General features: G+C 42.9%; 1 long non-coding RNA gene across 1 annotated transcript in view; it reads right to left on the reverse strand.

Moving 5' to 3' along the window:
• LOC128932551 (uncharacterized) overlaps window positions 1–12176 on the reverse strand; it is an 81098-nt gene extending 68922 nt beyond the window's left edge. Inside the window, exons 1-2 of the long non-coding RNA XR_008482495.2 lie at window positions 11341–12176; window positions 7627–7705 (exon numbers count right to left, since the gene is read on the reverse strand). This is a non-coding gene — a long non-coding RNA (uncharacterized LOC128932551). The remainder of the gene's footprint in view (window positions 1–7626; window positions 7706–11340) is intronic.
• Between the last annotated feature and the right edge of the window lie 466 nt (window positions 12177–12642).

Consider the following 12642-nt stretch of genomic DNA (forward strand, 5'->3'; position numbering starts at 1 on the left):
TTAGCTGTTCTCTCTCTGCCACAAGAACAGCATATTTTAAATTGAGACTTCTCCTTTGGCCTAGATTTCAGAATAAAAAAAAGGCACATGGAGCACAGCCAAGCAGAGCCCAGCAAAAGCACAGCAGTTCCACAGCCAACATGTAACAGGAGAAAAAGATAAGACTTGACTTTGTGAACCAGTAAGAATGTAGAGTTGTTACCACAGCACAACCCAGGAAAAGCTGACTGATACTGAAAGTCTTGTCAATAGATTGGCTACACTACAGCCTAAACTCCATCATCTTAGCCCTTACTTCCAGCCTGTCAACCATGTAGGTGTGTGAGGGGAAGACAATGCCATAAATGGGATAATTATTGAGGATATCAATGGCTTTTGATAGAATTGGAAACCATCCTTTTCATGAGGAATCTCTTTCAGGGTCTATATCCTAATTCCATTCTACCTGCTGCTTGAGGGTAATGACTGAACTGTTCATTTTATTTATTTAATCATATGTATGTATGTATATATTTATTTATTTTGAGACAGGGTCTTGCTCTGTCGCCTAGGCTGGAATGCAGTGGTATGATAAAGCTTACGGCAGCCTCAACCTCCTGGACTCAAGAAATCCTTCTACCTCAGCCTCCCAAGTAGCTGGGACTACAGGAACACTCCACCATGTCTGGCTAATAGTTGTATTTTTTGTAGAGACAAAATTTTGGCCACATTGCTGGTCTCAGACTCCTGGCTCAAGCGATCTGTCCGTCTCAGCCTCCTGAAGTGCTGGGAATACAAGCATGAGTCACCATGCCTAACCCATTTTTATTTTATTTTATATAGGTAAATTGAGTGTCATGGAGGTTTGGTGTATGAATTACTTTACCCCCCAGGTAATAAGCATAGTTCTCGATAGGTAGTACTTTGATCCTCACCCCCTCTCTCCCTCTACCCTCAAGTAGCCTGGTGTCTGCTGTTCCCTTTCTTTGTGTCCACGTATTCTCAATATTTAGCTACCAACTTATAAGTGAGAACATGCAGTATTTGTTTTTCTGTTCCTGTGGTTAATTCACTTAGAATAATGGCCTCTATCTCCATAAATGTTGCTGCAAAGGACATGATCGTGTTCAGTTTTATGCCTGCATAGTATGGTCCATCCTAAATTAGATTTTGTGCCTACTCTTGGAAGGTACCAGCTGTTTCAGGTTGTATGGGGATCAGCAATACCATAGATCTTTCTGAGTAGACCTCCTAATTGTGGGCTGTGGGTACAGAAAACATTCTAATATTATAAGGGCACTTCAGAAAGAGCAGAATTACAAAGTGAAGAAATCTGCCACTCATGATGAAGTTTATGTTACTACAAAACCCACATTGTTGCACTTTGAAGGACAGAATTGAATTTTTTGACTTTCTTTAACCAATGTACCTGAGTGGCTACCCTCTCTTGAAACTGAGATTGCAGAAGACAGTGAACTCGAAAGTAGCAGCAAGTAAGTAATTTTGAAGCCTCAGTTTCCATGTTTCTATATGTTTTATCCCCTAGGTCAAAGATGGTTACTGCATTTTTCAAGTGTTTTCAGGATACTAAATAGAAGTACATTATTCAGTGTCTAGTACTATTTATTCAGTATCTAGTACCATTCAGCAAATCACGCTTCCTTGATTTTGTTAAGTTTGCCTTTAAGCTACATCTGACAGACGTTTTTATTTCATCTTCTTTATTCTTTTTAGCATTATAATATCTGCAGTTTTCACATGTGGGAAGTCTAACGGCTTCAGAGTTCAGAAACAGCCCCAGATCTGGAAATGGATTAGGACTTGACAATGACTTAGTCGAAACGGCTGGGAACACTAAAAATACTGAAAGCACAGAAGGCCTGGTGAAAAATAAAAGGCCTGAGGTGACCAGATGATGCTGATAAAGTCTAGTCCCAGTAAGAACAAACTGAGAAGTATCATTAAAGAAGCAATGAAAGGAAAAGTAAGAGGCCGTGGGGAAAAAGAAAAAGCAGTTAATAGCAACAACTGAAACTGTGGCTTGCACAAATCATAGCTGAGATTAGCAGTAACAGGGTCAGCAGAGTGCATTCCGCTGACTGCAGCACCAACGCCCTCAATACACAAGATACTCCAGGTTCCTAAAGTATAGACACTAAAAAGAAATCAGAAACCTTGACAAACTCATGAAGGTCAGGATGCAATGGCACAATAACGGTGCGTATAGTCAAATACTCAGCACGCTTTGCTCTGCTTTAAGACATATACCCACTGTCTCCCTGGTGAGAAAATGGGACTCTAACCACCAAATATACACCATGATCACTATAAAAAGTGTCATGATCACTAAAAGAAAATGTATTCGCTTCTGTTAAGGAATTTACAATCCAGCAAGCATGAAACAAATTCAGCAGAGATGTAGTTTATAAAAAATGAATCTAAGTTGTTTTAATATTGTAAACATAATCCCATGGGCCATCAGTTCTCAGGCAGGAAATTGGGATCTGGAGGCAGGGAACACAAGGCTAATTCACACGTCAGCAATGACAGGAAATATCCTCTCCAAGACGTTGTAACTTCATCCTCCTCATTTACATAGGGTGTACCCTGAGTAACCAATGGGATCCTCTAGAGGGTATTTGAACTCCCCAAAATTTTGGACCAGGGCCTTTGAGCTCCTATGCCCAGCCTGCTCCCACACTGTGGCGTGTACTTTCATTTTCAATAAATCCCTTCATTCCTTCCTTGCTTTGTTTGTGCATTTTGTCCAATTCCTTGTTCAAGACTCCAAGAACCAGGACACCCTCCACTGTTAACGGTTCTAAAGGAATAATTAAGGCAGTTTTCTAGAAAATGTCCTTTATAAGGTAGAAAATCCCAATTTCAATCCCTAATAACTTCACATTTTTCATTTTCATTTAGAATGTTTGGTTTAACAGGCTTTCGGGCCAACTTATAATTAAGAATGAACAACTTCACAAACTGAAGCAGAATGACCCTATACTTACACGCACAGAAAAAACATACAGCTTTCTATCCGCTGAACTGTCCTGATCTTTGCAGACCTCCACCCCTCGGGGAGACACAACATTGATTTACCAGTTACTAGTTTGTTTTAGTATCTGTTTTGAGGCAGGGTCTCCCTCTGTCAGCCAGGCCGGAGTACAACAATGTGATCAAGATTCACTGCAGCCTCGACCTCCTGGGCTCAAGCAATCCTCCTGCCTTATTTAAACTTTTTTTTGTAGAGCTGAGGTCTCACCATGTTTCCCAGACTGGTCTCAAGTTCCTGGGCTCAAGCCTCCTGCTTTGGACTCCCAAAGTGTGAAGATTACAGACAAGAGCCACGGCATTAGCCTATTTTGGTTTCTTCTAATTTAAGCAGTTTCCTTTCTGTTTATAAATATTCACTCTTTTCACTCTTTTTTTCATCACCTTTGGCATGATGAAATTTATGAAAATGATGTCATATTCCACCCCTTTTCTTTCCCTCCTACACTTCTGCCTTGGGATGTAGGAGGAGTTTTGGGCTCTTACCATGGTGGAAACAAGAGTCCTTGGGTTTATGTGGTATGCTCTGGGGCTTTGGATTCATTGCTCCAAATGATGGGATTGGTTTGCTCACTGGTCTAGTGACTGCTGCTGAGTAGTCTCCATCGCCTCTCTTGGGATCTGTGTTGCTGTCATCCCTGGAGCTTGCACTCCCAGGAACTTGCCCCCTACTTAGAAATTCCTAGCTCTGTAGCCTTCAGGCCCTGGCCCTAGAGCTCTGCAGTCCGGGGGTGCGCTTAGCACCTCCACATCTCGTAACCAGGGCATGCAGAGTTCTCTGGTACTCTTGCATACCAAATACAGGCCCTAGGGATCAACCATCTGTGGTCTGCTCCCACCTTCATGCCATCACCCCAGGCTTGTTGGAACCATCTCTGCGTAGAGTTTCTCCCAATGGCTGGCAGCCTCCTCTGCTCCCCATGCCAGGAGAATTATGCCGTAAACCTAAATATGCTTGGTCTCCCTCATGCCTCTCTGGGTTTTCTAAAGCCACTCCTCCACACCAGATGGTCAAGCACAGAAGCTGGAATGGTTAGAGAGAGGAGAGCTCCTGTATCTGACCTCTTTGTTCTTCATCTCTCTCCTTTTGTCTTTCCCACAATTCCACCAGGCTAGAAAGGTCAGTTTCCCCCTCTTCCAAATGAAAAGAGTATCCTCTCCACCTCCAAAAAAGAAACTCTCTCATCCAAGTCGCCAGGCCTATACCAATTTACAAACTCCTCTTCCTTTTTTTTTTCTTTTTTTTGAAATGGAGTTTCACTGTCATCACCCAGGCTGGAATGCAATAGCAGGATCTCAGCTCACTGCAACCTCTGTCTCCCAGGTTCAAGCAATTCTCCTGCCTCAGCATCCCAAGTAGCTGGGATTACAGGCACACACCACCACACCTGGCTAATTTTGTATTTTTAGTAGAGAGGGGGTTTCTCCATGTTGGTCAGGCTGGTCTCAAACTCCTGACCTCAGGTGATCCACCCCTCTTGGCCTCCCAAAGTGCTGGGATTACAGGCGTGAGCCACTGTACTCAGCCAAGAAACGCCTCTTCCTTTGCATAAAGCCATGCACGCAACTTTTATCTCATATATATATATATATATATTACACACATATATATTACATATATAACACATATATATTACACACGCACATATATATTACACACACACACACATATATATATAAAACACATATATTTAGGTAAAGTCTCTGTAACCCAGGCTGGAGTGCAGTGGCACAATCTTGGCTCACTGCAATGTTTGCTTTCCGGGTTCAAGCAAGTCTCACACCCCAGCCTCCTGAAGAGCTGGGATTACAGGTGCACACCACCATGCCTGGATAATTTTTGTATTTTTAGTAGAGACGAGATTTTGCCATATTTGGCCAAGCTGGTCTCAAACTCCTCGCCTCAAGTAATCTACCCACCTCGGCCTCCCAAAGTGCTGGCATTACAGGCATGAGCCACTGCTCCCAGCCGCAACTGACACTTTTTTTTGTTACACAATCTTATTTGGTATGACAGAAGTTCAGCGTTAGCTTTTTCTCTTTAGATCCTAGCTGCACATTCCCTATCCAGACCCCCCATTTTACGTAAATAGCTGTGTTAGACTTGCTGGGAGGACGGTAATTTTCAAAGTACAAAGAATAAATATGTATTCATTTTTGGAAAAAAAGCAAAACTCCATGACCTAAATATTGAAAGTATGTTAGAGAAATAAAAATCATGAAGAATGCAGTGAGTTTTGGGTTTACGATTTAGAGCCAGGAATTAGCAATGCTTGTTTGGGTGTCACTGGAAAGGAAGCAACTCTGGAGTCAAAGTGCCTGGAAATCCTCCGGAGACCCTGTCTGCTCCCTGAATTTCCAGCTCTTCCCACTGCTATGCTGTCCCAGGGCTTCTCCCTCCTTCCCTTTCCCTGACACAATCCCCATAACCTTTTGTGGAGAATGACTCTTTATGACACACTCAGGCCTTTGCTGATTTTTCCCCGCATGTTTTTTCAGGAGATGACATTGCTGTCTCCTCACTGCTGCTCCCTTGCTGGCTTTCCTCTTTTAAGTATTAGTAATTTCTCCTTGTGTCTTGGCATAAGTGAATCGTGTCCACAGAACCGAATTCTTGTACAGCTTGCCATACTTCAGTCTCTTAGCACGTGCACGCATGCGTATACACACACACACATACACACACACACACACATATACACCCTCAATTCCCAACAATGTTCTATTAATTCCTTGTAGTTTATCAACCATGATTTATGCACAAAATAATACATTTTTTCAAGAATGTCTCTGGTCTCTTATTAGTTTGGGTATTTAGCCATTTTGTCCTAGTTACCCTAAGATTATAAGCATTTTTATTAATAAAGTACAAAAAATGCATCATAAACCATTAGACCAAGAGCTTTGTTCACAGAGATGCCAGTGGTTTAATCAAAGTCAGATTTTAACCCTCCTAGGAATCCTTTTTCCGTCTCACCTTCTTTTTGTAACAGGGTTTTACTCTATCACCCAGGCTGGAGTGCAGTGGTGCAATCACAGTTCACTGCAGCCTTGGACTCCCCAGCTCAAGGGATCCTCCCTCCTCAGCCTCCCAAATGAATTGCACCAGCGCGCCCTGCTAATTTTTGTATTAAGTGCAGAAACAGGGATTTGCCATGTTGCTCAAGCAGTCCACCCCTCTCGGCCTAAGTGCTGGAGTTACAGGTATAAGCCACTGTGCCTGATCTCCTTTCCACCTTAACAGCTTCTAGAATTCTTCTGAATACAATGGAGAGAGCACAGGCTTTGATATGAGAGTCTAGACCCGAGATAAAATCACAGAACTACAAAACTGCCATGTCACATCTCACACAACCTCTTCATTAAACTCACCATAATAAAACTGACAAACATTTATAGGTACTGACTAGTGAGTCAGGTGCTGTACTAAGCACCTTACATGCATTAAACACACTGAAATTCTCAATAACCTTTGAGATAGGTAAATTTACATCTCCATTTCCCAGAGGAGGAACCAGAAGCCCAGAGAGGTTAAGTCAATTGTCCTCAGCCATTAGCTAAGTTCCATCTCTGCTCCTCCTCTCCCTCTTGTGGAGAGTAGAAATAACATCCCTAATCCCAACCCCCAAATCCCCAAACACACAACTGATTGGTATACAGACAGCGTCCTGACTTCTCCAAGCATGGGTGCTCCCCTCTGAGATTTGCAGAAATCTCAATCTGCAAATCTCCTGCCCCACTACAAAGTTCTCTTAGCTCTCTGAGTTTTCATTTATTTATCTGAAAGTGTGAGCGCTTAAATCCCTATGTTCCTTACCCCTTCAGAAAGCAGTTGAGTGGAGTAGACAGACTAATGAGCCCCTTCCCCAGAAATGTCCGAATACTCATCTTCCAAGTCTGTGAATAAGTGAGTTTTGGCAAAGGAGAATTAAAGTTTCCAATCAGCTGACTGTAAAATAGAGTAGCCTAGATTATCCAGGTGAGTCCAATAGAATCCCAACTACACTTAGCAGTAAAGAGGAGGTTGGAGTGACTCAAAGAAAGAAGGATTCCACCTGTCGTTGCTGGCTTTGAAGATGACTTAGGAGTCAAGGAACGGAGGGTTTCCCTAGAAGCTGGAGAGAGCAGGAAAACATTCCACCCCAGAGCCCAGACAGGAGCACAGCCCTGCCAACACTTGAGTTCCAGGCTAGTGAGACCCATGTTGGACTCTAACCTGTGGAGCTTTAGGAAAATGTGTTTGTATTGTTTGAAGCCATTCAGTGCATGATAATCTGTTACAGCAGGCATAGAAGACAAATACACTGGGTGAGACAAAAAGAATTCCTTAATCTCTCTGCAATTCTACTTTCTCATTAGAAAATGGACTCTGTTCTGACCCTCCCAAATGAATGCACCAGCACGCCCTGCTAATTGAATCCTGACCATAACCTTAACTCTATTTAGATTCAAACTCTACAGCTAAGTAACAAACCAGTTAGTACAAGAAAAAATGCACTCATACAGATTTCTTTGCTCATAAACGTTCCTTACATTATGGACCCAATGTGAGATCCAACAGTCAAATGAAGATAAGGAGTGTAGCAGATGACTCACCCTCAGAAAACTTCAGCTCCCTTCTGCTTCTTTCACTGGACTCCGCCACGATGATTTCAGATCCCATCTTATTCACCTGCTATAAGAACAAAAGCACTAACAATGCTCACACCTGACATATATCAGATATTATTGAAGTAGAAATGCAAGCTAACAGGAATAAAGTAATGAACGGTTAAAAGAAATGAATCTCACTTATCCAGAGTTTATTTGCCTATTACAAGCTTCACTTTGTGCACGTCAGTACATCGACTTGCCCACGGGGCCTTTCACTATTTATTCCAGAAACAGAAAAAGAAACAAAAGAAAGGCAAAGAAAAAGCAAAATAGTTACTGGGATAGTTTGAAGTCACCTAGAGAGTGGTGACAGGTAAAATTAAATGCGAAAGCTGTTAAGAATTCGTCCAGAGGGGTCATGCTGTTAAAAATAAGTGTGTCATAATTAAATGCTTATTCTGTGATTTCTTGGTATATTTTATTTCTCTCCTTTGCTTTCAACCCCAATCCTTAGTTTCCTGTCGCTGGAGGAATTAACCTGTATATGAAAGGCAGTTGGGAAAAAATTCTTCTCCCATCTGAAATAGCAGTTTTATATTTTATATGAATGCCAACCAAATCCTAAATCAAAGAGAATTCTAGATCATCCATATTATCAAGAAGTCATAGGGGTTGCTGATAGCAGAGAGGTTGGAGGGAGGAGTTTGGCCTTAGGATCCAGAAAGGACAAATATAACGCTATAGGGGATCGCCCTTTAAGCGAACTTGAAACATGAAAGTCTAGATTTCCTTAATATAATACTTTGCAGAAAAATTTAGGCAGTGATTCTTGAAAATGGGTCACTCTTCTAATGCATATTTTTTGAAAAATCTTCTTAAAAAATTCGGTTAATAGCTTGATTCTCTAAGCCCAGAAATAAAGCTGCACGCCTACAACCATCTTATCTTCAACAGAAACACAAAAGCAAGCAATGTGGAAAAGACTCCCCATTCATTTAATGACATAACTGGCTAGCGATATGCAGAAGCTTGAAACTGGACCCCTTCCTCATACCATATACAAAAATCAAGATTGATTAAAGACTTAAATGTAAAACTTAAAACTATAGAAGCACATCGGTTGCATAAGACAATTTGCACTTTCTCTTGCCTGGAGACCCTTATTTAAATTATTCCGAAATTTACAACATCCATAGTTTTTATATATTTTCTATTACCTTGATCCTTTTCTAGATTGTCTTAATGTGTAACTCGTGAAAGCTAAGTATAAAACTAAATTTTGTTCTGTGGTTCTAAAGATACCCAGAATCTGAAATCTAATGACCTTTAATAAATCAATCAAAGGAAATGCTCAAAGGAGCAAGGGAAATGTTCAGATCAAAGGTTTTTGGTCAGATTCTGGACATGGCTTTGAAACAGCTCTTAACAAGAGTCAATGGCTAGTTCATAATGAGACACTTGTTTTGGTTTTATAGCTTGTGGTCTAAGGTTTATTATGCTATGGATTCTCACTTGTTGGAAAAGAACAGGTGGGACTCAACTCAGTTCTAATGGTGGCTCTAAAGCAAACCTCTCCTACAGCTAAGGTCTGTTCCCAAGGGAGTAGCACTGTTGTCTGTCAAGCAGGGAAGAGATTCAAGTGAAAGTCTTAAAATCTAGGGCTCTGGGCTGGGCGCAGAGGCTCACGCCTGTAATCCCAGCACTTTGGGAGGCTGAGGCAGGTGGTCACGAGGTCAGGAGTTCGAGACCAGCCTGGCCAACATAGTGAAACCCCATATCTACTAAAAATTCAAAAATTAGCCGGGCATGGTGGTGTGTGCCTGTAGTCCCAGCTACTCAGGAGGCTGAGGGTGAATAATCGCTTGAACACGGGAGGTGGAGGTTGTGATGAGCCAAGATCATGCCACTATACTCCAGCCTGGTCAACAGAGTGAGACTCCATCTTAAAAAAAAAAAATCAGTTGGGCGCAGTGGCTCATGTCTGTAATCCCAGTACTTTGGGAGGCCGAAGCGGGTGGATCACAAGGTCAAAAGATCAAGACCATCCTGGCTAACACAATGAAACCCTGTCTCTACTAAAAATACAAAAAAATTAGCCAGGCATGGTGGCATGAGCCTGTGGTCCCAGCTACTTGGGAGGCTGAGGCGGAAGAATCACTTGAACCCAGGAGGCGGAGGTTGCAGTGAGCCGAGATTGCGCCACTGCACTCCAGCCTGGTGACAGAGCAAAACTCCATCTCAAAAAAAAAAATGTAGGCCTCTATGCCAGGCGTAACAGCTCATGTCTGTAATCCCAACACTTTGGGAGGCCCTGGCAGGAGGATCACTTGAGCCCAGGAGTTTGGGACCAACCTGAGCAAAACGGTGAAACACTGTCTCTACAAAAAAAATTCAAAAAATTAGCCAGGCATGGTGGCATGTACCTAACCAAGCTACTTGGGAGGCTGTGGTGGGAGGACCACTTGAGTCCGAGAGTTTGAAGCCACCGTGAGCTGATTGCGCCACTGCACTCCAGCAAACAGAAGACCCTGTCTCAGGAAAAAAAAAAAAAAGTGGGGAGAGTGCTCTGGAAATAGAAAAACCTGAGAAAAAATGGTGTCTCCACCACTTACTGATTGGATGCAGTTGAGCATAAAGCTTGATCTCTTTGAGTTTCACTTGGCTCACAGTATGTCTCCAATAAATGCTGGTAACAATGGTGATTAGCATGCTATAATCTCACACACATGTTCTAAGAGTCTTTTAGCTGCACAGCCTCTCCTCACCAAAGCAGAAAAGAATGCTTCCAAGAACCATTTTACTTGCATCCCTTCAAACAGCAGTGATGAGTCCACAAGTACTTTCTGCTTTTGCAGTTCAGGCAGCTTTGTAGACACACATTATTTGGGGTTTTTGAACTTGACTCATCACTCTTCTTGGACAAGTAGGGGTGAGGAATAGAGGTGGCGAAGGTAGCTGCTGCTACCTAGGCGATGGCCTTGTAGGTAGCTATGAAAACTGCTTAAACCAATTCATGGAACCTGGGGGAATTTTATGGCCTAGCATAACTCCGTGTCAGCGCCAGGGAGCAAAGTCCAAAGACAAATTATAAATGAGGCCCAAACAAAAGGAGGAATCAACAGTTGAAGCCAGCCTGGACCAGAAGGCAACTCATGAAACAGCGTCTACAAGAGCCGGGGTCCTGCCACAAAACACACCCCATGAGTAGTTTTTACTGGGGCAATTTAACATCGAAGTTATTAACTATTAACAAAGGATTACCTTCTAAGAGGGGTAAAGATAACTCTTAGTATACAGAAATAGGCTGAGCCCCGTGGCTCACGCCTGTAATCCCAGCACTTTGGGAGGTCGAGGGGAGTGGATCATTTGAGGTCAGGAGTTTGAGACAAGCCTAGCCAACATGGTGAAACCGCATCTCTACAAAAAATACAAACATTAGCTGGGCATGGTGGCACACACCTGTAATCCTAGCTACTTGGGAGGCTGAAGCAGGAGAATCACTTGAACTGGGGAGGTGGAGGTTGCAGTGAGCTGAGATGACACCACTGCACTCCAGCCTTGTCGACAGAGTGAATGAGACTCCGTCTAAAAACGTGTAACAAAAAACAAATACAGAAGCAGCAGCTCTAGAGTACAACCACTCCATGAAGGGGCTGAAGACAGTGCCCAAGGAAGGAACAAACTTGGAAAAGGCTCCACTGCATGGCTGAGACTCACCTTGTTGGAGATGATGGATCCATGAACCACTGGAGGAGAAATTTGCTGAGATGCCACAGGCCAGGATGGGATGGCAGGAAACGGCCCACGGTGGGTGCTGCTGGAGCTTCTTCCTTGGGTTGCAGTATCCCTGGCCTCACTGGCAGGAAAGCCACCTGCTCACTAGGAAGCCACCTGCTGGCCGCCCTGGGTATGTCGAAAGAGCAAGAAAAAGCACCGGAAAGGGCAAGTCAAGCCCTGCCCTCTTTTACTATCTCTCCCACTCAGGTCTGTCTGGGATTAATGGCACTGGCCGAGGAGACATATTCCAGAGTCCATCTCCAGTAGGACAAAGAAGAACAAAGAAGGGTGAATTTGGAGATAAGGCACTGGTATCTGTTGCCCAGGCTGGAGTGCAGTGGCATGATCTCTGCTCACAGCTACGGCCGCCTCCTAGGCTCAAGCGATTCTCTTGCCTCAGCCTCCCGAGTAGCTGGAATTACAGGCTCCCACCACCAAGCCCAGCTAATTTTTGTATTTTTAGTAGAGATGGGGTTTCACCATGTTTGTCAGGCTGGTCTCCAACTCCTAACCTCAAGCAATCCACTCGCTTAGGCCTCCCAAAGTGCTAGGATTACAGGTGTGAGCCACCACGCCGGCCCTAGTTATTAAAAGAAGTGTAATAACCTGGGTTCCTGTTTGGCTCAGCAGGTTCGTCTAAGACCTGAGATGTCTGCAGCATGCTCTGTTACAGCTCTGTGCCTATTACTAGGAGCTTCCCAGAGCAGAAGCTGGAACTGAACAAAGGGAGACTAAGAGTAAATACTGGCCACAGGAGCATATAAACCAAATTTGAATATTTTGAAATTTAATTAACCATTATTATGGATTGCATGACTGAATTCACCAACTGATTCAGTCAAAATAATCAAACTGGTTGCTATTGCAATTTGATTTAACTTCCTAATCATACAAACCTGTAACGAATTAGTTGAGAGACACTGGAAAATATTTTCCAGTATAATATTTAAAAATTTTATCAACAAGGGTCTCAAAGGACTTAATTTAAGTATGACTCTTTTTTTTCTCTTTCTACTGCTGAAATACGGTGAATCTATGTTTGACTAATTAAAGTTGCACACAGTGATCCATCCACATGACCAGAAGAGGTTTCATAAGTAGGACACATGCTAGAGCTGTCCCATTTAACTCCAGGAATGGGGCTATTCCTCCTTTCTATACTGTAAGCTTATTTTCCTGAACTAAACTACTGAAACTACTATGGACCCAGCTCTATGCAAAGTGTGGAGAAATGCTCTTTTA

The sequence above is a fragment of the Callithrix jacchus genome, chromosome 7 (genome assembly GCF_049354715.1).
Source record: "Callithrix jacchus isolate 240 chromosome 7, calJac240_pri, whole genome shotgun sequence".
Classification (NCBI taxonomy): Eukaryota; Metazoa; Chordata; class Mammalia; order Primates; family Cebidae; genus Callithrix; species Callithrix jacchus.